This window comes from Protopterus annectens, chromosome 1.part0 (assembly GCF_019279795.1).
Source record: "Protopterus annectens isolate FY-2018-M chromosome 1.part0, PAN1.0, whole genome shotgun sequence".
Lineage (NCBI taxonomy): Eukaryota > Metazoa > Chordata > Ceratodontiformes > Protopteridae > Protopterus > Protopterus annectens.
This window is the reverse complement of record NC_056725.1, coordinates 896,291,477-896,318,680: the sequence shown is the minus strand read 5'-3', so window position 1 is coordinate 896,318,680 and position 27,204 is coordinate 896,291,477.

Here is a 27,204-nt window from a genome sequence, read left to right as displayed (position 1 = left end):
ATTTCTTTTCACTTGCTTCATTTTTTTCTCATTTAATGCATTAGCTGGTTCCGGGTGTAAAAGGTGCCTTTCTCACTCCTCTTGATGGTTAATGTTTCATTATTGACATGCTAAGCACACTTTATATCTAGTTAAAAAAACTAGAAATGTTATAGCCATATAAATATTCTATTTCCTTTATAACCCATGCCTAAATTAAACAGACATATATTTTTATCTATGGATATTCTTCAATATGCACAGTATATAAACTATCTGAAGATTGAGCATGTCTTATTGAATAATAATCAATACATTATTTTATCAGAGTTTTGATGACATCAACAGGTTGAGGGACTGGATTATCCCTGGGTATCAATTGCTTATATGGATGTTTTGACATGGTCTTGTTTCCCTTTTTATCTGTTGCTAAGAATATCAAATTCTATATTCTCTGTACATTTCTGTCTTCATTCAACACGTTAACCTACTTTTTTACCATATAAACACAAATATCATCATGACAACATCAAAATACAAAGAAAATGTAATGTTTTCAGTAACGTCCTACCCCATTCACACTCTGTGTTAGAAGGATATCATGCTGTAGACTTTTTATAACTTTTCATTCCATCAGTGTTTTGCATTCCTGAGAATAATATAGTTTTTGAAACTATATGTTTAACACAGTTCATCCTATGAGAAAATGAACGCTAATTGACCAGACAGCTTTGAGGAAAAGATTGCCTTATTTCCATTAACACAGAGCATTCTAATGTTCCTGTACAGGCTCTTGTTTTATGAAGTGAAATGTTGTCTACATAGCACATTTTATTAAGTTTGTTAGATTTATAATTTTAAACTATACTTAATTTTTCTTCTCTTGCTGACAAATCCTTTACTTTATTAGCATGCAGTCCACTGACTTAACAGTCATTCTGTAAATTGTAACTATTTGTTTCACATATCCATAAAGTTTATTTATCATTAAGTTTATTTATCATTCTACTGTATACATTATCATTATAAATTGGAGGAATTATGCTATTAAAATATTAGACTTTGTTCTATTAATCAAACATCTATCTGAAGAGTTCTTTGGTATAGATAAAGCTCATCTTTCTTCTGCAGAGTATAACATCTGTAGGAAGAAAATAACAGTAATAATCAGATCCCAGCCCCATTAAAAATAACTGGAAGAAATGTATATGCCCACCTATCTGTGCTGGTTGGAGGCATTCTAGGTATGCAGAAACATTCTATGTTTAATCTATACAATACCTTCTATAATGCGTGACTGTTGGCAAAGAGTTACAACATCTGACTGTAAAGCTGCTGTCTCAGAGTCAGTTAACACTTTTTGAAGTAGGGGGCTGAGATAAGGGGGAACTACCGGTAGGAGATATTCGGAATCTTACACCTAATTAGCATCTTGTTTCAGATGTCATGGCCTATATGTAATCTAGTTAGTGGGTTTGTTCGTGCTGGAAATTCAGAATATAGCACACCCTAACAGTGTTCCATCCATAGAAATATATGCGTGTTAAACTGGCTGCACAATGTTAATCTTCCCAAAGCAGGGAAGGAGAACTTTTAGATATGACACGCACAATTTTATTCTGCTAAACAAACAGGAGTAAGTAGTTACAATATACCTTTAAGAAATGCACTTTCTATTGTAGTTGTAATGCAGCCTTATTTCTCACACACTTACCAAGCTAAGCATTAGCTGCAGTCACATGATTCCATTCAATAGACACAATCCTAATCTTCTTCTTCTTTCGGCTTTTCCCGATTAGGGGTCGCCACAGTGGATTACCTGTCTGCTCATGATTGGCAGTAAAGTTTTACAGTGTTGAGTTGCCAGACCGGCACCCAACCTTCCACAGAAGGCACACACACATGCACTCACAACTAGGGCCAATTTAGAGTGTCCAATTCACCTGCAGCATGTCTTTGGGATTTGGGAGGAAACCAGAGCACCCGGAGGAAACCCACACAACCACAGGGAGGACATGCAGACTCCGCACAGAAGGCACCCCAGCTGAGGATCAACCGAAGAACCTCTTGCTGTGAGGCAACAAAATGCTAACCACTGCACCACTGTGGCTGCCCAATAGACACAATCCTAATAACACTGCAGAATTTATAAAAGTAGTCCCTCTTATTGCAAGGTAGATAATTACTGTTTCACTCACCAAAAGTAAACCCACCAAATTTTCAGTGAATCAAAAATCCTAAGCTCATTATTAAGCAAACTTTAATTTAAAAATAATAGCATATATTAAGGTCTCCTAATCATACCTCTCAACCTCTTAGTGCAAGAAATCTGGACAAAGCCTATCAAAATGGGGGGACAATGGCCCAAAAAATATGAACATATTTTAAATATTGCTCTTATAAACCTAGAAAGTTGCTAGAGTAACAGGGTTTGTTTTAGCATACATTTTCTGAAGGATATGATGTCTGAAACTGAAATGTATGTCATTATTTAGTGACATAAATCCTTAGATCATCCCAATGATTTACCAGAAAAATTCAAATTTTATGAGGAACAGACCAAAAATATGAGCCAAAAATCTGGACATTATGTGAAAATCTGGGCAGTTGAGAGGTATGCTCCTTATGCACATTCTCAGCAGCTATCACGCATTCATTATTCTTATCTCCAAAGTATGTTTATCTGTCAGACAGCCTAGCAACTACATTGCAAATGTTCCAGGTTACTACTTTCCCATTTTTATATCATGCATCATTTCTTCCGCCTAGTTAATCCTGACTTTCTCAACAATAAACAATGTTAAGTTTTGCTTTCTTTAGTACAATTGCACCACTTTAAATACTGTCTATATGCCAAAGCTAAAAAGAACAGGAAAGGTTTATATAAAAGTAACTAGTCATTATCCAGTTCATTTTGGATTACTTAAAGTGTTTCACATGAACAGATAAAACGTTAGATTTCCTACTTCATAGCTCAGAAAAGGAGGACTGAGATCATTTGCAACAGGGTCTATGTATATATATATATATATATATATATATATATATATATATATGTGGCTAGAACACTTGATTGTTTCTGAGCTGATCTGATGGCTGTGTGCTGTATTTTTCATGTTCCATCAATGAGACTGCAGTGCCTTTCATCAGCAGGGGAATGTTGCACTCTTGAAGTACAATCCATCAAGATATCTTGACAAATGACCCTCCCAACTGCTTGAACTGATGACAGCTTAAATGAATCTGAAAGATCTCAAGGCACGTATCAAAACAGAATTAGGTCAGTTTTATTATACAGGGGATTCTACAGAGATAATGAGTAATATGGCAGCTTGGATAAATAGCTCTGCAATGAAAGAGTTTTAAGGGTCATTTAACTATAAATAGTTAAAAAGTACTGCTTGATACAATCATGAAGAACATAACCCAGCTAATTTCTGACTGTCTTATCCTTTTCAATGTTCCTGTTCCTGACGTAATTCATAAAAAAAAAACAAATATTTTTACCATGGTCTATCCTCTCTATAACAAAGAAAATTGTTACTAAAAATTGGAAATCCCAGTCTACTCCTTCTTTAAAGTTGAGTTTATTCATCTTATTAAATACATTTGTAAGAATGAGATTCCTACTGTAAAAGCAAGGACTAACAACATAAGTCATTTAATTGCTTGGACAAAATGATCTAATCTGTTAGAGAAATATTAAATGTTATCCTATGTATATTGCTTTTTTAGTTGCATTGTATATAGTGTATTTGTTTTTTCTTGTTACTATACTAAGTTATTGTGTTATAAAATGGATAAAAACATTTTGGAAAAAAAAAGAACATAACCCAGCTTCTTACAAAGGAATGCACTTCTGCTGTCACAACAATGGTTCGAACTTTTGAACTGTCATTCTCTCTTTTTTTCAAACACCTTTATTGAATTATCACTTGTGACACAGGCAGATTTACATTCATATAGAACTAGCCAAACTATATTAGCATAACACACATTATACTTCATATATATTGCTCTATATCATATAACCTAAGCAATATTATATAAATTATTCAATTCTTGCCTTTTTAAACAAGAAACATCTTCTTTATGCCACTTGATTTATATCCCTCACTGTAATCCTTCTTTCAGTTTTAGCATAGCAGTTGCAGACATGATCTCCCCGATGAACCATCAAACATGACTATTTTCTCTCAGTTTTCAAGTATTACTTCAGGTAAAAGCTCACACATTGTAAACCTCCTGTTTCAAACTGAGGTATATAAAACTACTTGTGAAAAAAACTGTGTGTATAAAATTACTGTGTTGAACATCACTATTTTAATAAAGTTGTTACTACTTTTGCAGCCTGGAACATGACTTTAAATGATCATTGCACCTGCATATCTAATAAATAATTTCTTTGTTTTAAAAGGATAATGTTGACACCATATTTTAAAGCTGTCCAGCATTTTTTTGTTATGCAAATATTTTTGGTTAGTCATTTTATGGTTTCAGAGAAGGGATATCCAAAATGGTACGTGGAAACTACTGTTAAATAATTTTGCTAACCACTCCCAGTTTTCTATACCAAAATGGAGAAATGTTCAACTTCGTAAAAGAAACCTGATATTTTCTTTCCATAGCACAGCATTGCTTCAGACATGGCTTCTGAAAATTCTTGATGTGCTTTGTCAGGTACAAAAATTTGATCCATAAAAAATAAATAAATTAATGATGCTATTTCAGGGGTGATGTGCAATTGTGAAAGGCATATTTAAGGGCTCACATAAAACATTGCAATTTACAAGAATGGAGAGGTAGAAAACACTGTAGAGAACATGATACCGAAAACAAGACGAGATGTAATAATGTGGGAATCATAGGTTATTCAGAAAAGTAGAACAGGAGGACATTATACTTCTGAAAAAGTTGTTTGGTGTAAAGAGTTCATAGATTTGGTTGTAAATCGGTCAACAGTAGTAAATACAGACACCATATCTGCAAGCTGTGGCTAAAGTATGAATTATAAGGAAGGAGACAATTAAAGGAGATGTGTTTTCAGGGATCAAAGTTAAAGTACATGGAGGACTTAGCCTTTTAGAGTTACAGAAAATGTCAGGCTTTGGGAGAATCTGCATATATGTGTCACCAAGTTGGAGTTCAAGTAAGGTTTATGTAACCTGCTATATTCAGAAATATCTATTAAAATTAAATTAGTTTCTTTGAGAATCCTGTTGAGGCACTGTGGGAATTCCCTTGGAGTGACATGAGTAAGCATGCTCAGTTGGCGGTGGTATGTATGGCCAGCATATGAAGCTGCTGCCATCAGAAGGCCAAAATTTCTCGTATAGGATGGATTTTTCTAATGATATGATTCAAGATATATATGGAACAGCTTTGTTTTTTATCCCGATCTATGTTCAAAGAGTGCATAGCTGGTATTCTAACCTATCTAGATATGAAGGCCATGACTTAACTGACACCAGTCTCCAATCAATTTCAAGAAGCTGAAAAGAAACGTTAGAAAATGTTACAGTTCTTCATTACTGAATCCATGTATGTGGCAGGTATGTGGTCTCTATGCCAAATGGCTGCTTTGTATGATGGCATAGGAATCAGAAATGAGTTATCCACAGAACACCACTGCACTGTGTAATGATCCACACCTGAAAACATAGGTAAGACTCAATAAGGTTGGTGGGACTGTGTGAGGGATCTTGCAGTCTAATCAACTTCAACCTTTCCAAAGTGATTATTTCTAAAGCACTTGAGCAATAATAAACTAAAACATAAAATAATAAAATAAAATAAAATAACAATGCTTAAAGTAGCGTAACAAAAAGATGAGGGAAAAAGTTGATAGAACATCTAAAGTAAAAAATGTAACTCGTTTGGAGAGCTTTTATTGAATAATAAGATTAAATATTTATAATATCTGAGCTCTTAATGCAGGTTAAAGTGACCCCCTCCCAAAATCAGAAATGCATTAATGTTATGAACCTCAATAAGCAAAATAATGAATGCTCATTATTTCCAGCATGTCTGAGGAACTAAGCCAGACCCTGGAAGGCACTGCAAAACAACCAAGGATGGTAATATCATGCAATAAGCTACTTCAGTTAGAAGAAACAAAGTAAAGCAGGAACAAACAGACAATCCGAAAGATGTAGAAAGCAATGCACAACTGAGTAAACATCCGGTGCAAACTTCAAGACAAAGGTTTCATATGTTGAATATGTACTGTTTGCAATTGTTCTTAGCATTGGAAACCCAAAGATAAAAAGTCTGGGGACCCAAAGATAAAAGGTATTAAAATACTCTTGACAGAATACATAGAAATGGAAATGAGTATTGACAGATCCTTCTGCGGTATAATGTGTTTGATCCTGAAATGATCTTAAGGTAGACTCATTATGTGCTTGGTTATGGTTCTATCCAGGTGCTTCTTATCAATTTTATAGGTTTATGAGTTGTTACTAAGCTTTTGGCCAAGGCAGAGGAGTAAATACGTTGGGACAATGGGAGATGGCTGTGCCAGGTTCAGACTGTTAGAGGGTACAGTTTGCTACTGCCAATGGAGTCCAAGTGCAGTGCCAGTATTTATTTATGAAGCAGAGATCACCTCTTAGGACTCTATATGTCACTGAGTAGGGGGAAAGGATATTGTTCCTCTTCTTTTTTCAGGTAATCATGTTTCTGTGAAGTTGCTACCAGCTTTGTTGATAGTAATGTAATGAAGCTCATCAGTTTATGCATACTATCTGTTCACAGGAGGCATCTGAAGTGTTTTATGTTATTTTATTTTATTTTTGCTTGCTTTGGGAAGAATATAGAGCCATTCCACAGACAGGTAATTTAGAATCCCCCTCTCCCCAGTGGACCTGAGGATGTACTGCTAATCCCTAGTCTGTGTAACTGTCAGCCCTCCTTCCATCCTCCCCTGTGGCAGCTCATGTCATACTGAGCAGCTCAAGCATTTTACATAGCCTTAATTTTTCATTCAGTAGAATGATGATGTGATCTCTCAAATTAGGTAGACTATAAGGGGTAATTCCAGGATGAGTCCTGCCCCAGTCCATATCATTTTGCCTCCCCCAACAGCTTTGGCTTCCATTCTGAGCTCTGGACTCCATGAAAGGTCAGTGAATGATTACAACTTACACTCACTCACCAGGACAGGCAGTGCCATCATTTATGACTTGCTCTCAGACATCTGACCCACTAATCATACTTGAGGTGCCTGCACCATAGTCCAGGTTTTATCCATCACTTGCATTTGGAAAGTTATCTGAAAGGTAGATTTTGTTCCAATGGAGCTGCTCTGAGACACTGTATCATCACTTGTGGGCTTAAGTTTCATGTTGGTTTTAGTGGGAATAGTCACCTCCTTGAATGATACCATCTCTTTTAGGATGGTGGCTTTGGGTTTGGTTGAATAGACATTGGTATGTGCAATTTATGTCCCATGATTAACATTGTCTGGTATGAAAAGGGGTTACAAGTAAGCAATGTGATATTTTTATTTTATTTTATTTATTTTACATTTGTTTACCAGGAATGTCTGACTGGGCAAGAAGCCCGTTTTTAGCGGAGGCCTGAGGAGAAAAGCTCCATTACAGTTCAACTATGCAAACTAACAGCAGTAGTCAATGACTAACAGTAGGAAACTAAGTAAATATTCAGAGAAAATGGTAGTTTAGATATAATACAAACAAAGTTACCTATTTTAAAACAAGGTAAAGCATGACATATCATTATAAAAGACAAGAGTGAAACAGTATTGTATATGTAGCCATGGTGCTGTAATAATGTTGTTAGTATACAGCTTAGCTGGATACAGACCATCAGGATGAATAAAAAGGAGAATAAGGAAGTATGTATAAGTTGGGAAAAATGAACCATTTATTTATTATTCTGTACCTTCATTGAGCAGAGTGTTAAGAAGAACATATATTACAACAGGTGTGACATTTCCTATCCACATTATAACATTCAGTTTTTCCAGGTTCCATTTGTGCTCTCTAATCTGAAAATGAAGTTAACAGTTATTTCCCTTTCGGTGAGACAGTGGTATATCTATGAAAATTATAGTTTGATTCCATATCCCACAATGCACCAGTCTGTCTCTGCTTCTTCAGAACTACAATAGATAGGTCTCATCAGTTGGCCTTCATGGACTTCTAAAAATTCTGTCACAAACACTAAACAGTATGTACTGCCATCCAAGGGATCTTTAATTATTTCAAAATTGTGACAAAGTCTCTTTTCCTTCCTAGATGTTGTAGTTGTATTATTGTTCAGTGTTTTCGATACCTACATTTTCCCTGTTATTTAAACATACAGTATCCCCCTACATAATGTAGAGAGCCATGCAGGATGAAACACAGTGGACAATGCATTTAAAGTGAAATCTCTAATCCTAGGTACTACCAAAAGATAATAGAATTAACAAAAAGTGATTGCTGTGTTTCATAATGTTCTTGTCAGCCTATTCTTCCTTGAAAATATACTTTGTATAATGTATAGCATTGCTTCTCATTCAGATTCATAATAAACTTTCTACTGTTCCTTACACATGTGTTTCAGCGATGACTGTACAAAAGCAGCCAGTTCAGATACAGACTTGCATGTCAGTTCTAAGCCAGACTCCTTTTGGTCCATCTCACTCAGTTTCAAACTTTTGACCTTTCTGCATGCAGCATGGACATAAATTACTTGGCAAAGAAATTTCAGGTGAATCTCCTGGCATGAAATTCATGTATTAAGCCTTGTGAAGTTCTAAATTGAATTGCTATGTATGTGTTTTAGGCATGCATGTAATCCCATATGTGAAATTGTTTGGCTACGTGGAACAATACTATCATTCACATATGCCTTCACTTACTGCAACATTCAGACTCTTATAGAACCTGCTTTTTTTCTGTAGGAGCAGCCATATTATATTATATTCTTGGTTTATTGGCAGACACCTTTGGTTTAACATTTTGTTTAGAAGATTTTCCATGTAACACGGCAATCTCTTTGTCAGAAAGGTGACAATATTTTAAATTTTAAGCGGTCTAGCTTTACTCCACTGTTCTGCATTATTCATTATGGTTTTAGTTTTATTTTGTGAACAATCAATCATTATTAAATTTTGTTCTGTTTCACAAGCCCAGAACACACAGCATTTGAAGTGTAATGCCTTGTGCATGTTAAACATAATTTCTAAACTCAGTACCTATAATGGCTGATAAAAATAATTTGCATCCTTCAAAATGTTGAGGATTCAGCCTGGAATATGCAAATCAACATCAGAAGACTGCAACATGAAATTTGTCCAACATTAATACTTTATACAAGAGAAAGCAGACAGACATCTCCCATGGGTGTAGTATGACCACATAGTGGATTGTACATAATATAACACTTCCAATGTTGGCATTATTTAGAGAAGGATGGAATTTGTCATCTGCATAAAAGTCATCTAGTGTTCTCCTTTCATCTGACTACTGACAATTCATAGAAAAAAGCACCACTTGAGCACTTGTCCTTTGACAGAAAAAACAATGCTGTAATGAGATACAGTCCAGGCATGAAAGCATTTTCGATCTATCCTGTGTAGACATTTTATGGTCACTGTTTGAGAAGGTATTGCTGATACAGTGGTCATTCTACATAAAACTTCTAGTTTACAGAAAAAAGTCCCTTACAAATGCATCTGCTGTTCTTACCTCCCTCACCAGACATCTCTTATTGTTTGAAACTGATGAAGAATGACTGACATGTAAAGGTCAGGGGGAGCACAATAGTCAAGGTGAAAGAGTAAGGCCAAGGATCATACAAAGCAAATACTGGTTAGAAATAGTAGAATAAAACTGAGAAAGTGTCCATAATAAATAAAGAAAAAAACAATAAAAAGATTAAAAAAATTCATTTATTTAAAATGAAGAGGTACAATATATAAAAGTACACTGCATTTGTGTAAAATACATAGATGCAATACATAAAAATAATAGTTTTTCAGTAATTATATAATTCATGATTTAATATTCTTCGTGGTGCTGTCTAAAAGGCAGCATGATATATTGCTTGTTAAGATTAAAATAAATTATATGAGGGACAGAACTTTAGGCTGACTTAATGACTTACCCTTCCATTTTGGTTATATTTCTACATCTTATGCATCATTATGAAATAATCATGTACTTTAAGGCATTTATACAACATAGCAATTCAGGCAATCACATAGCTATGTAAATTAACATAGCTGCTCATGGGCACTCATGTTAATGAACACATCCAAGAGCTGTTATTCATCCTTTGTGGTATTATTAAACTACCGGGGAGTTTTTTGGACCACTAGCATTTGGGGCCAAGATTGGGGTGGGGGCATGGTGTATGTATATGTGTTTGTGTGGAAATGTATGCGTGAGTATGTCTTCCTTTAAGGGATGAGGTAGGTTTGAGTGTGTGTGTGTTTGTGTGATTGTAAAATGTGTGTGTGTGTGTGTGTGTGTGTGTGTGTGTGTGTGTGTGTGTGTGTGTGTGTGTGTGTGTGTGTGTGTGCGTTCATGAATGTGCATTCATGAAAACATCAGTGGATAAATGAAAATACAATGTCTGGGAGGATCACTAGACACCAGGGATAACTAAAGATATGGCTGTGGTGACCATTAGACACAAATGGTAATGCTAAAGATGTGGGTTGGGGGACCACTAAATGCCAGGGATATATCCGTAACAACATGTAATTCAATGACACTTAAACAAGAAATGGAATGGGGAATCCCTAGCCACCGGGGATGCATCTTTAACAACATATCTTAACAGCACTAAACAAGATGTGGGACAGAATGGAACACTTGACACCTGGGGTGCATCTTTGAAAGCCTGCCTTAATAGCACTTAAACAAGACATGGTCATGGTGGATAACTGGCCACAAAGGAGAATCATCATATTGAGCTTCACAGGCACTTAATAAAAATACGTAAATAAGTAAATAAATAAATACATAAATACATAAATAAAGTTAACATGGTCAGATGGGAACAGTAGACAGCAGACATACTCTAAATAGCATGCCTTAAATCCACTAAAAAGACTCAAGAAAAAAGACAAAAGGAAAAAATGTTGTAAAACACAAAGATGCCAAACAGGAACAAAAGGATAGCCACTCCACAGTAAAATCCTGGCCAACTTGATGCATTGAGACGCAGTTGCCATCAAGTTGGCCAGGCTTAAATGAACACATTTCCTTTAGCTCTCTGTTGAAACTAAAAGCCTTAGAAAGATAACAGTGTTTCTTTAAAAAAATTAGATTTGTTCTGTATTATTAAATTATATATTTTATTATGTTTTTTAGAATACAATTTGAATTTTCCACATTTATTTATGCATTTTAACCAGTTTTCATATATAAAGCATGTTTTTACATTATTCTTTAAGGGTGTGTGTCATTTTAAATAACTTATTAACTTTTAATCATTGTTTTACCCAGTTTCCTCTTTACTATAGAAATGGTTTGTGTAAATTAATTCATCATCTGATGACGTTCTGAAGTGGTCAGGATGAAAACGCTTATCATTTGTTTTATTTTCTTCAATAAAGTCCAGAGTTGGTTTTATTGAATTTGGCCTGAATAGGTACATTTTTTACTGTGGAGTGACTCATCCTTTTGTTCCTGTTTTATAAAAAGACTCAAGCCCTGTATTGTCTCACCTCACACAGTGAATAATATTCCTTTGCGCAACCACTGAACACCAGTGAAACTCTAAAATACTACCCAAGTGTGTAAAAAAACAAATTTAACACGAAAGGGAGCAAACAACTTAGCACCTTGAATGCTTTACACAATGAACAGGAGCATTAAATAACCCTCTTCACTAACTAATATGTTAGTACAATTTTGTTTTTTACACAATAAGAGGTATGAAGCTCTAATGTCTGTGATGACCCAAAGCCACAACATTCCCTGGGTCTGGACGGACATTAGGGGAGGCATCAGTAAAAATCTATTAGGTATGCAAGACAATACCAGAGAGATTGTTTTAAATTACTACTGGGAATCATTTAAAAAATTAATAGAGTGAACACCCTAGCATAAACTCTAAAATATGGTATTATTAACTGACAGTAAACATACCTGATTTACAATGGCAGAGACAAAAGCTGAAAAAGAGACATCAGGGGCATTATCAGTTGTTGGATTGGTAAATGGAATGTGACATGTGTGTGAATGGGTGTTTGTATGTTTGCGTGTGTGTGTCACAGTGAAAGAGATGGGTGCCTGTCCAACCACAATGCATGGGCCACTAATGTTAGCTACCACAGGAAAGTGCTGATTTGCAATCTTGGTACTTAAACTGTGAATTAGATACATGCAAATTAGGTGATAACTGAGGTCTTTTCTCATTGCAGCTAATATGTTATTGAATAACAAAATATTGCATCATAAAAACATAGCATTTTTACCACAGCCCTTAACATGAGGACTGGGGTTGTGTCTGAGTCCCCTGGTATGTTTTTGTCTTTAACTTGTGTTTGCCTGTTTTACCTGGGTCGTGGCTGAAAAGGGTCCTTGGACCAGTTCATTTATCTTGTTAACTAATGTTAAATAAGTAAAAAATATGCAATATAGAAATGAGTGAAGTGCATTGTATATTGTATTTGCTTTGTCTGGTTACTGTTACGTGTCTTAATTTTCCTGATTTGCCTACCTGTGCTATTAGGATCCTACTTATTTAATTCAGAGTGTATGTATACATTTTTGTACACATGCATTTAATTATGTGCTGAATGGAGATATTCTTCTAAGAGTTGGCCTTATTTCATTTCTTGAAGAAGATTCATGGTGATAGTTTTGCCTGATGGGGAAATTTTCCAAATTGCAAGTGAAAATCACTCACTCATTACAGGCAAGTGTGATTAGACCTGTAACATTCAGCTGAACTTTTAGATTTTGATGCACGATCCATGTTTAGTTGCTTGCTGCATACACGCATGCACACTGTTCCTTTAAGGAATGAGAGATTTACACACACACACACACACACACACACACACATATGCACACACACACACACACACACACACACACACACACACACACACACACACACACACACACAGACACACACTCACGTGCACGTGCATGCACATGCAAACACACAAACATTTTCCCAATACACACACCTTCACAGCCACATATTCAGTTAGACACACTCACACACATACATCTATGCTTACACTTTCACATGTCCATAGTCACACTCACACATGCACATACTTACACAAATGTTGACATTTTTGTGTGTTTTGTTACAGCACCCTCTTCACTTATGGTTAGATGTACAAGCAAAGCTGGTAGTATGCCTCCAGCTCTCATCTGTTTATATTTCAACCACTGCCAGTGCTTAGACTATTACAACTCCTTTATACTTGCATTCCAGTAATTCTTCACATCAGAAACAGTGATGAGTCTATAATTTAACAGGGGCACAGGCTAAACTGGCTAGCATTCTTTATTTGAATCTGCCCCTTTTGAGCTTATTCAGGTATGTGAAGCTTCCCAAATCTCTTTAGCTTATTTATTCTAAATAAAATGTCACTGTCATCAATGAATTAAGTTTAGGATAAATGATTTGTGCGGAGAGCCTGCAATCATTATACTTTGCATTGCCTTTTAGTTATTTTTATCTTCTACAGAATATATGTAATTGCTTCTCTTACATCAGCTTTGTGGGATTTGAAGCAAGTACCACTAAAACTAATGTATACTTTCAGCCTTATGTTGTTACAGAGGACATCATATATCACAATGAATACAGGGAGATTTGTTAAAAATGTGTTACTCTCTGCTTTTTTTAAATTTGTATCCACACTTGTCCTAGCTTTCCTTTCAAAAGCCAAGCATTTTTACATTTCAAAGCTGGAATCTGTATCTGTTAAGATCTATGAGCCCAGGAAAATAATATCTATTTGTAATAAACTGATGGCATTAAATGGAAAAATTATAGTTTTCTTGATGTTAGCAGCAAACCAGTTACTTTGCTTTCTATTTTCAACTTCAAAAATAGGGATGCCAATGCTTCCTCACTTAGTCATCAGAGTGATGTCAACTGCAAACTTGAGGTGATTAATATCTCTCTTAGTGTTTCTTTCATGTCTATATCACATAATTGAACTTTTAAAGATTCGAATGTCATATGGTCGTCAAACTTTTAAAAGTTAGAAAATGTAATAAAAAAAATAAATAAACCAAAGAAAAAAACAACCTGAACGGTTTAAGCAGAGGGGAAGCCACCCTGCAAACCCCGCACTTTAAAAATACCAACTCCGAGATCGTACTACAGTGCAGAAAAAGGAAAGCTTCCCATTCCTCACTATACGGAGATCTCCGTTGAAATGTTCAAACTTTTAAAAGTTCGATCATATGGTGTCGACCATATGCCGTTCGAACTTTTAAGAGTTCGACAACATGATATAGACCCTTTTTTCTAGCATTTAATTCATCTAGCCCAACATTTTTGTATGATATATTCAACATATAAATAAAATAAATAGGGTAACAAGTATAGGAATGCCACAATCCTTTCCCAATCTTCATCCACTTTGTAATTCATTATTTAGTTCCAGTTGTTGTTTCTATTTCAACATGCAGATTAATAATTAGGCAAATCTGGGGAATTTTTATCCACATTCTTTAAAGACTTGCCATAGTTTGTCATGTCCACACAGTCAACTGCTTTAGAGTAGTCACTCAAAAGAGTAGTCAAGAAGAAATAAACATTTCTCAGGAATGCCTTAGTTTTCTGTGTTATTTAATGGATGTTTGCAGTATGATCACAAGTGTCTTTGCCTCTTCTAAAAGAAGTTTCTACATCTGATAGTCTTTAATCCATGTATTTATGGTTGAAGGATTAAGAGAGCCACCTTGCTAGCATATGAAAAAGTACATTCGTTTGATAATTAGAACATTATTTAGTATTGTCCTTTATAACACTGGAATATAAATGAGACTTTTCCAGTCCAATAGCTATTGTTCTGTGTTTCATATTTACAGGCAAATTCCAAGCAATACTGTAACATCACCATGTTGTGGGATTTTAACTAATTTGGAGAATTTGCATCACGTCATGCATCCTTGTTATCAGCAGAGCTTCCTAGGATCCATTTAACTTCACGTTGTAGGACATGTGGCTCTAGAAAGCAGGACATAGCCTTAAATGATCAGTGATATTAGGGCCCTTCTTATATAGTTCTTCTGTACATCTCTGTCACCGCTACTTAATATCTTCTGTTTCTGTTTGGTCCTTGTGATCTGTGAGTTTTATCCTGTAAATTAGTACCTGAAATTTCTCATAATATCGCCAGGCTTCTTGAACCCATGTTTTGTCTTGCCTAACTGCTATTATCTCCCGTTTCTTTGTACTGCTCATTTAAATATGCCTCCATATCCCTTCATCCTGTCCTGTGAAACTCATAATTCAGTTTTTTACATTTTACTATCTTTATTAGCAACATCTCTTTCCTTCTTCTTTCTTTAGTCATTGATACAGCTTCTATAGACAGCTATTTTGCCTTCTTAAAAATTCTTTCTTTTTGGAATATTTTTGCTGACACTCCAGGACAATGTTACAGTCTTCTGTCCATTGTTCTTCAGGTACTCTATCCACTAAGTCTAATCCCTTAAATCTGTCCTTGACCTCTTCCACATGTTCATTTGAAATACTGTTTAGCTCACATCTGGTACATTATCATATAGCCTACCCATCTCAATTTACTAGGATATATCTTTCACTTTCTCTCTACCCCCCCCATTCCTGTTCTTATACCCTTGGCCCCTACTGAAATCTTTTTTTAAAAGTTGTAGTAATTTTTCTTTTTTCAATTTTCTTACATTCTTATATCTTATAGGTTCATAAGTTCATAGGTATTTACTCGGCTAACAACTGCAAGGGTCTTTTTAAGCCTAACCATGCATCCTGAATGTCTGACAAATTCTGATACCCTTAATAGGTGTAAGCAGGGGCTTGGGAGATGACAAGCAGGGGCCTTGGAGATGAACCATTTACAGGTTGCCTGTGTCCATTAGAGACATAGGTGCCAAACCACAGATGAATTTCCTGTTCCCCATCCAATTGTCCAAGTTGCACTTCAGTTGGTTTAGGGAGGAACTCTGCTTCACATGGATGGGGACCTGTTCCAGAGATGGGGTAGTCTCTGATATACATAACTGCCTCTCCAGCAGGTTCTATTTATATCACAGGCAAAGTTTAAGTCTTTGAATGGGTAATTCTGATTATGTTTCTTCTGGGGGTATGCAGGAGATCCATCAGAGTAGGGTCTGACAATGCTCTGTATGTCAGGCATAAATCTCCCCTCAAAAGTCTGTAGGAGACAGAATACAGGGATAGGGCCTTGAGGCAGTCAGCATAGGACATTTTACTTAAGTACTATATTCTTTTAGTGAGAAACCTCTGTGGTCATTCCAATTATTGGAAATGCCTGGTTAGATACATACCAAAGGGGTCTTTGTACTCAGTGATAGGTCTGATGAATGTCGATTACAGTGGAACAATGACTTCTTTGGACTTAAATGCCATACCTTTGTTTACAAGTTGCACAACATAGAATCATTTCCTCAATGCTGTAGACATGTGATGGTCAAAGGCTAGATTACTTTCATTGTTTGACCCTAAATTCCTGACTAGTGGGTCAACTCTAAGAGTGTGTTGTCAATATGATAATTATGAGGGGTGGATTACTTTCCAAAGGATAGTATTATGCACTTCTTGGCATTTGGCTTTAGTCCGAGGCTCTGACACACGTTATTTGTCTGTGTTAACCCTTCCTGGAGAACATTTATGTCAGTGTGGTATTAAATGACAGCTCCTAATTTGCAATCATCTGCAAATTTAGTCAGCCAGAGACCATTGACTTTGGCCTTGATTTCAGAGAAATAAATGTTAAAAAGGAGTGGTCCAAGGACCAATCCTGAATGACTCCACTAGTGTCTGGCATCTTTGTAGATGTGGACTCCCCAATTCTAACTTCCTGCATTCTGTCTGTGAGCCAGTTGGCTAGCCAAGGGGTGACATACAGGTTTGTACCTAATCTCTTGAATTTGTTAACAATGTCCGAGTGAGGTATTGTGTGAAATACCTTGGCTAGGTCAAGTAGGCAGTGTGAACCCTTTTGACCTCATCCATTGCTTTGGCAGCCTTCTCAAATAAGTTCACCAGAATGAGTAGGCATGACCTGCTGTTGATGAAAACAAACTGTGTTGGGTCCACTGTTGGAGGTTTACTATATCGCTACTGATAATTTCTATGATAATTCTTTACATGGCTTTACACATAAGACTAGTGAGACTTATGGGACTGTAGTTTCCAGGGTTTGTATATGGTCCACCTTTGTACAGAGGGCTGACTTTTGTTATTCTCCATTCATGAGGTACTAAGCCTGTTTGGAGGCTACCATTAAATAGCAATTCCAGCTATTTAGAAGGCATTCTGGGATATTGTCTGGGCTCATTGATGCAATCTTCTTGGCCTTAAAGATAGGACATTAAGGACCTGTTCCCTAGTGATAACAGGGGAAGTTATATTTGATGGCATTTCCTGATGGAAGTTTGAGGGGGAGAGAGGGGTAAAGTTGGAGCTGAATTTATCGGCCAGTAGGTTTGCTACATCATTTGGCTCAGTAGGGGTGGCTTCATTTACAATGAGCTCTGCACACAATTGTGTATTGCATTTGAGGTTGTGAACATAGCTAAAGGTTGCCTTGTGGTTTTCCTGGGCCTGGGAGGCCAAATTTACCACAAATTGGCTTTGTTAGATTTTATTTGTCCACTGAGTTGTTTGCTTAGTTTGATGAGAGTGCTTATATCCTGCTGGGTGCTGCACCTCCTAATTTTTGCTGTAATTTTCTTCCTTCTGTTATACAGCCTATTGATTTTGTGATTCCACCAGGGTGGCCTGTTTTTTGAGTTAGTTCTATACTTCTTCCTGGTTGGTACAGCTGCCTCTATGCAGCTATTAACATGCTTGTACAGGATTTATGTGAACAGTTCTGCATATCAGCAGTGATCTCAGGGTTTGTGGGGGCTTGGAATTTTACCAGGCTATCACTTAATAGCAGGAAGTCAGCCTTAGAGTAGTTCCTGAATATTCCAGGTTTAGCTGGGTGTCCAGGTTTTATTTTTAATTCAAAGGCGACCATTTTGTGGTCTGACCTTACCAGGAAAGACATTACAGTAGAGGGTATGCAGCATTCTCCCATATTAGTAAGGACTAGATCCAGTAGGGTTGGTCCTCTGGTTGGTGTATTGACAGTCTGGCCTAGGGAGTTTGTGTTTACAAAATCTAGAAATCTCTGTGTCTTTACATTTTGTGTCATATAGGATTTCCAATTAAGAGTGGGACAATTAAAGTCGCACATTAATATGGTATTGGGTTACATGGTGAGTGTTTCCAATGAATTTAAATACATGGTATGGGTTTCCTGGGTCACAGAGAGAGACCTATAACTTGCAAGAAAGTGGTATTGGATTTTACCTATAGTGATTTGAACATGGAACAGCTCCAATACATAATCCTGTTTGACCAGCCTAAAGGTATATTTATTCTTGATGTAAATCAAGACACTTCCACCTTTAGTCCTTGTCTGCATAGTAGCTGGCCTAAATTTGTGGAAGGTATTATAACCTTGCACTGTTGGTGTGCCCTCCGTGGCTTTAAACCATGTCTTAGTGACCATTTCCATGGCTTTAAACCATGTCTCAATGACTGACAAATAAGTTCCAGGCTAAATATCCTTGTTAACTATTCCAAGCCCAGCCAATTGCCTCATGTGAGAATCAAACCCTGTACCTTGTGCCTATAAAGTCAACACCTTATCCACTATGCCAACCTTCCAGCCTAGCACTCTGACTTTGTCTAATGCTACATGAACCAGTCATGAAAGTCAACATTTTTTTTTTATTTTTGTAAAATGAGATTATTGACTGTTATAGATCATTTTCCACTTAACAGCCCTTCAAATTCACTAGTATAAACAAATAATGCATTCATTGTATCATGCATAATTATGAGAATATAAAAAATGACAGTTTAAAATACACATAAAGCAAGAAAATAATTTAATCATTATTTTAGATATTTCATTATCTAGCTGAAGAAAATTGGCACATCTGCTGTACATAATTATATTAATTTGATTGCTTCCTTATATTGTCTCAAGTGTATCATTGTCTTTCAGATTTAAACAAAGAAATTATAAAAACATCCACATTTGTAGTCCATCCATCTTTGTGTATTTAGGCATACGTTGTGTAAATACACAAAGATGGATGGACTACAAATGTGGAAGTTTCCTAGGGAAGTACTTGTGTGAAATATAAAATATTTGGGAAGCCGATATGAAATTAACGGAAGGCAACATCATCTGTTTTAGGAGAAGGGAGGTTCAACATGGCATACAGCATCGAAATTACAGAGAAGCATTAGGGACTTGTTTGTGAAAGTGTCTGAAGCAGAAAAAAGACTATTGGAATCCAGGGTAGTTGAGTCCAAGATGGAGATATTTTAGTATATTCATATTTAACTACACTGTAGGGACCTTGCTTACCTGTTATTTTATTACATTCTTGGCAGTAAGAAATTTTTACATTTATGTTGGAATAATATAGTTAAGGTCCCTGAATAAGTCCATGAGTGTTTCAAGTTCAGGAAAGACACTGCTTTGCTTAAAATACTTTTCATTTGGGATCGTTTTTAAAGTTGCAGTTCACAAAGATTGCTACCTTTAGTACATGCTGTGTTTGATATCATTTGTTTTGATAAATATTAAATCAAAACAGGTGTCCCTACTCCTTCAAATATCAGACATTGTAGCATCTTCAATAAGATGATGTGGATTCATTATATGTACTACTCCATAGAAAAGTAGGTGATTACACTTTTTTTTGGAGGATGTGTGTGTGTGTGTGTGTGTGTGTGTGTGTGTGTGTGTGTGTGTCTATACATCCCCTTGCAGCAATCTACCAGTGTTATGGCCACCAGCATACCTCTCAACCCCTCAAAGAAAGACATCTGGTTAAAGCCATAGGACTGTATGTAGTGTGTGTGTGTGTGTGTGTGTGTGTGTGTGTGTGTGTGTGTGTGTGTGTGTGTGTGTGTGTGTGTGTGTGTGTGTGTGTGTGTGTGTGTGTGTGCATGTTGAAATAAAGCACTGTAACCTTTATCATTCTGGCATGTACTTTGTCACACAACTGAATATAATTGCTGGGTATAAGACCTGCCTGTGGACGAAAGTGATTTACCATGCTACTGTTTAGTCAAACTGAACCCTCAATATACTGGAAGAATATTGTCAACATAATGGGTATCACTGCTGTGTGTCTTTGTGAAACAAACTGAAAAGATTCTGGCCAACTTCCTATTTTTGTTTCTTAGCCACTACATTACTAAGATCAGTGGGGTACCCTCTACTTTTACATATCCAGTTTATCCTTAGTTCCACTCCACAAAACCAATATGTCATCAAGGTAATTTAAATAAGTAATTATTTTATTTTGGGGATACCAAGAATAGACAGAATAATTTCTATCTAAATTCATGATCCTCATACCATACGCTGATTGGCCAGCCTTGTAATCGAAAGTTATACTGGAAAAAAAAGGTCCGCCGACTTTTTTTTCTAGTATTAGTGCTTTTTTTAAATTTTGTTCGTTGTTAATGTTATTACCTTTATATATTTTTAAATTAAAAATAAGAGAACGGAGATCCGCTGTTTTTATTTTTGTCGCCATGTGTTAACATAGCTAAATAGTAGCGAGGCAGCAATTAATTTAAAAGCAAGCGAGAATGAAGAGCTTTAGTTTCAGAAGATAACATATGAGTTTAACATAGCGAGATGAAAGTTTTAAGCAAATTGAGATGTCCGCTGTTGCTTTAGACTGTAAATTCTGTTAAACGAATTTAACATAAGCAAGACACTAAAAAAAATGGACAGTACATCAGAACTGCCGCGGATGCCAGACATTTGGCGAAAGGCAGTAAACAGTATTATTATGCCATATTTAACAAGAGCAACAGTAGTTTCTAAACAATGTCATAGAGCATAGTAATAATCACTTGGTGGTATTATGTTACGTACTTATCGGTTACGAATCTGCTGGCTTTTGACCAAACCACTCGACCAAACCGTCTAGTTACCCTCATTTTCTAGTAGTTTTACCCATATTAGGCGCGGTCATCGGCTATAATATTCCCACTCAAATTCATAAATAATTCATTCCAATTAAAAATTCATAATATACACACCAAATTTGCCCCAGCACACTAAATGCATTCAAATCATTCAACTTTTCAAAATTTATAGAATCATTCAATAATTGGGATTTAATTACTATTAATTAATAACCCCAAGCCATTAGTACAATTAGTGATTAGTTGTCTTAACAGTTTCTGTTTATTTGTTTCAATTTCAGTTTTGATGTTCAAAACAGAATTTTTCAACAATTCTGCATTCACTAATTCTCTTCTTTTCACAGGCCTCACATCTTCATCAAATACCTACAAAGTCATTCTGTTTCCATTGGGGCAGTGCTCCCTCTGAAATAAACTCATAATGTTATCACTGTAGGGATTGGTGTTGTTTGCAAAAAATGATTAAGAAAAAAAAAGAGTAGTAAATAATTTAAGATGCAAATAATTTTCCACTTCATAGAAAAAAAGTAGATACAAAAAAACCTTTTTCTACAAAAGGTGTAATCTTTCTGAGAATAAATACATGGTCAGAGAAATTATTTTTATACTCAAATTCATTCAAAAAAGCTTCATTAAGTAAATGTCAGAACTTAGGTTAAACAAAAATGAATCATATGTCATGTCAATCTGTTCATAAAGAAATTAAAAAGTTCCAAATAAACCATTAAGTCCAACCATAGCATCATTAAAAAAAAACAAACAAAAGAGAGTCATATTTTGTGTTGTGATATGGGTCTTGGCAACCTGTGAACTACCACATAAAAAATGAGGCAGGCATGCCCTCTCGGGTGAAATGACAAACCTTGTCATCCCTGGTGTAAAAAAACCTGCACATGATAACTAACATAAACGGTAGTCAGTCTAACACTCAAATGTGTAATGGACCTCTGCACCAATGGAACCAGGTCCATCTCTCCTTTGATAATCAAATCTACACAGTAGTATCCAAACAGGTCTAAATGGTTCTCAACCTCCTTCAATCATTCTCAAAATAAGAAATCTGCAGACTCTGGATAGGCCATTATCTCCCATCTCAGATTATCATTAGACCTTGAAACTTTGGAATGTACCTCTGCTAAGACATCTGCAGCAGTTGGATAGGCACACTGACCTCTCAAAACAGGCACTCTGTAGCTCATGCTCCAGGAGATATCTGGCCTAACATATAAAGCTATGTTACCCAGAGCTGCTGGACATGCTGCTATACCTAAAGTCAAGCAAAGTTCCACATCAGCACTTCTCAAGAAAAATATTGATGAGTGGATGAAAAATAGGAAAAATACACCAGGGATCACTCTGTGGCTCTCTGCTCGATAGGGGGCACAGGAAATTAACTTTCTGGGTGGGCCAGGCCAGGGAACCTTGTGATTAATTCACTTGCCTAACACTGAATTAAGCTGTAAACACATTTGTATGAATGACTTTTCAATTCATAATTTCTCGGATAAAGTAATTTCTGCTGACCATGTATCCTTGTTCAGAAAAGGGTTTTCTTTTGTATCTACTTTTCGATATGAAGTGGGAAAACTTCTGTTGCATCTTAAATTATTTACTAGACTTTTAAATTGAAAGTTGTTTTTTGCAAACAACACCAACCCCTTACACCTTTATCCTTCTGAGCAACCCTACAATTATGGTATTTGAACAACTTTGTGAAGTACAAATTAGGAGATGTATCTATGTTGAAAATCAGCCTGCACAAAATTTGTCCATTGCTGAAAAATTCTACTTGAAACAATTAACTGAAACTAATCACTATAGAGTCATGAAACCAGACAAAGGTTGGTGGGTAGTAAGTATGGCTTACACTGATTATTCTTGTATAATGTGTGAGGGGATTATTTCTGATGATAGTACAAATATCTTATATATACATCCAATTATTCTATATATATTTGGTATGAATTGTCCACCTTTAGACTAATTGTTGCTGCTAGGATTTCTAAAAGAGAACCCCTGTTACATCCCCACAAAACAGGACCTGAATTTTTTGACAGTAGTTTGGTTAATAAAAATGATGGTACATGTAGTGCCTCAACACTACAAGCAGATTACTGGTGTGATGGTGATGTGCCAAATGTGCACCCATTTATATCATGGATAGCTTAAAATGGAAAAAAACGGCATGTTCACAACTGCTGAAACTTACTAATATGCTTAAAAGTAAAGGGTACTCAATGATCTTTTTGTCAGAAGAAGTAATGAAGTGGCTAAGAAAAGGAATACCACATTTTGTCCCATATTGTTGGACAAAAATAGGGAAGTTGGCCAGAATAATGTAAAAACTTTTACAAAGCAAAACAGGCAGAATAAGAGTGCTGTAATGGTGTTAGAACACAATCACACAGCACCAAAGGTTAAAATATTATACAGACAGCATGGGATAGTGTGTTTCCAGAAGATATGAAGGTAGCACTGGGACCCACTCCAATATTTGTCAACAGTAAGGGGTCAAACTTGAAGGACCTCTTAGAAAAAAGGTTTTTCCACCGTAGAGTATAACATTTCTCAGATGAAAAATGACGGTACATGTAGAGCCTGTAAATTTATCGATGATGGACCAAACGTTTATATCTGCAACTATAAAAGGTCATTGAAATGTCCAGGACACTGTAGCTGCAATACTGATATGGTTGTTTACATAACTACATGTTTATCCTGTCCTGCATTTTACGTGGGAAAGACTACAGGTAAATTGAGGTTACGAGTCCTGGAACACAGCAGGGACATCAAACAGAAAAAATTGTCTAGTGCATTATTTATTCACAGTAAGGAATGTGAAAATTTAAAAACATATATATTTTTTGTAATAGACAGAATTCCTAAGAATGATGCTAGTGGGGATGGTAAAACTTTACTGGAAATCAACCAATGTTTATGGCAGTTATGCCTGGATGCAACTAAATTACCAGGCATTAATGACAGAATTTCCATCTTCAGTTATTTAAAATATAAGTCACATTTTATATGACAGTACATAGCAGAAGTACACTTATATATTATAATATAACACATTTTACTTCACTATTTCACATCAATATTGTTCCTTGGAAATTGTCTTTTAATTGTATTTTGAATGTTTTGAACGTGTTTGAATTCATTTTAATCATTTTTATGACATTTCATGCGATTAATGTGGTGTGTTGTAAGGTTTTAGCTTTGAAATATCTATAATTTATGTTGTAATAGGGTCTTTTTAAAGCTAGATGTTTTTATTGGTTAAAATGTTAATTGTTTAATTACTCAACCACAGTCAGTGTATAAAAGGTTTGAATGTTCAGTTTTTTATGACTCTAATGAAGCCCAGTAGAGGTTTGGATGAAAGCACTTAGTCTGGTTAATAAAGCTTGTGTGTTCATATCACATTGTGGATTTTTTTGTTTTACTAGTTTATGACCCTTGGGTGTAATTTTCAAATGTAAAAATATATTTTTCTGAAGATATTGGATGAACAAAAATATTGTCAGTAACAATATAGGGACAACAAACATAATTATAACATGTAAACATACCTTTCTTTTTATTTGTTACATTATTATTATTATTATTTCTCATTTCTTTATAACATAGTCTTTGTTTCAAACTCTTACTATTCCTATTTGCAAATTTTGGCTCATCACCAATAATCTTCTCAATACCTGGCATCACTGTGTGCCAGTTTCTCACTATTATTTCTTTCATCCCTGACGTTCTTTTTTTATACGTTGTTACATATCTAAATTCCCCTTGTTTTTTGCATAACTGATCATGGCCTCCCAAATCATGTTCATTCTTCCCAAAGTATGGCTTAGCTATATCAGATCTATGTGTAACTGCATCATGCATATTCCTTTCTAGTAAGCTTTGATCATACCCTCACTCTCTAAATTCGTCAGCCATTTCATTCATCTGACGTTAAAACTTCTCTTCAGTTGTGTTTAATCTTACTTACTCTTAACATTTGAGTCTTGACTACTCCATTAAACACATGTGATGCATGCACACTGCTTTATGCACATAACGATTAGCATGAACACTTTTCTTATCTATAGCAGTGTACAAACATTGTCCATCCCCATCAATTTTCACATCAAGAAATTCTATTAATTGCTTTGAACAGTTTTTTTTAAACTTCAAAAAGTCAGTTGAAGTATTAAGATACTCCACAAACTGCCTTAGTTAATTACCAGAACCTTACCAAGTAAGAAATACATCAGCAATGAAACGAACATAGAAAGAAACTTTATCATGGTAAGGGGTAGTATTACTATATATAAATTAATTTTCCAACATACTGAGTACTAAATTAGCATAGCAATGCGCTATAGATATTCCCATTGCCACACCTGATTTTTGTAGATACAATTGATTATTAAACAAAAACAAATTATTCATCAAAACTGTTTCCAACAATTGGCAATGTACCCTATATTTCTATTAGAGAGGTCAGTTTCCGAACATAAAAAACTTCTTATAGCTTCCAAGCTGTACTCATTTGGTATAACCATAAATAAACAGTTAATATCTAATGTCACCATACAATATTGTTCATGAATCTGTTTCTCAGACCAATGTTTTTTTTTTTTTTTGAGGCAATCTTTGACACTTTCTCAGTAACTATGTGAATGCATGAGCAGTATATAACATGTTTTCTTCTTTATGTCAAAATATCTGTGGATTATTTTTTTTCTTGCTTTGCCATTTCAGTGGGGTCAAACTGTCCGGGGTCAAAACATCCCATACCCCTGGATATGTGATTGCTAATTCTGTCATGGGGTGGTGCACATATCACATATGGACAGAGGCAATAATTAAATGCAATCAAACACATACAGACATATGGATGTATCCCTACTATCTTACATCATATAGATATGGTGAGTTTAGTTTAAATGGTATAATAATGGCTAGAATTTAATGCAATGTTTTCTGTTAGCCTAATAATTTTTCCACTGACCAGAGGACGATTGCACATGTCAATGTTTCTGTCATCCACTTGTGCTGTGTTGAGATGTGGCTGTACAGTAGCTCTATATTCCAATCTGTGATTTGAGGTAATGTATTGATAGCCACTGCTGCCATTTGATTACACATTCCTTCCACAACAGCTGTAGTAATATGCCTCTTGAGGACTGTTGACAAAGGGTGATGCTATCCATAGTAAAGCATGTGTTCTTGTAGTGGACTATATTAACATTCTACAACCTTCACGGTGACACTTGCAGTATGGCACATGTGTGCACTTGTATGCCTACCACCATGAAAGGGTCCATGAAATGTTATGTGACATACAGCAATAATATACCATATTGATTAGATGGGCACATGCACCTTTTTTCATCCACATATTGTAATGTTGTTATATATGCAAACGGGATCTGGACACATGCTCGACTAGCATATGTCCAAATCACAAAACATTGAACACACATACACAAAAGCGCTTTACATTGACAAGTGCTTCCGTGTATGTGTGCCTGTTTCGTAGATCGTACTGCAGTGCGGGTAAGGGAAAATTCCCTTTTCCCCACTGTAGTGCCATCTCGGAGTGAGAATAATAAAGTAGGAGGGGTGTGGGGGGGCCCCTGCAGAAACATAGATTTTTTTTTTTTTGAACTACACATACATGGAAGCACTTTTCGATGTTAAAGCTCTTTTGTGTATGTGTGTTCGATGCTTTGTGATTCGGACATATGCTAGTCGAGCATGTGTCCTAGACCCATCCAAACACATAACCAGCTCAGTTTCACTTGCAGCCTTGGGGAATTCATTGTACGTACAATTGTGTTGCTATTCACAAAGATTATTCAGGTATTGCCCAACAGCATTGTGTGACTGTCAGCATTTATGTCATTAGCTGTTCTGCATGCACCACATCCACCTCATTTGTAATGTGTCCATATATGGTATCCGACCCCTCACACAGGAAGCAGGATTATTCGACCCTGGATGGTTCGACCCCAGACTATTCGACCACAATGCAACTGCATACACTTTCATGTTTAA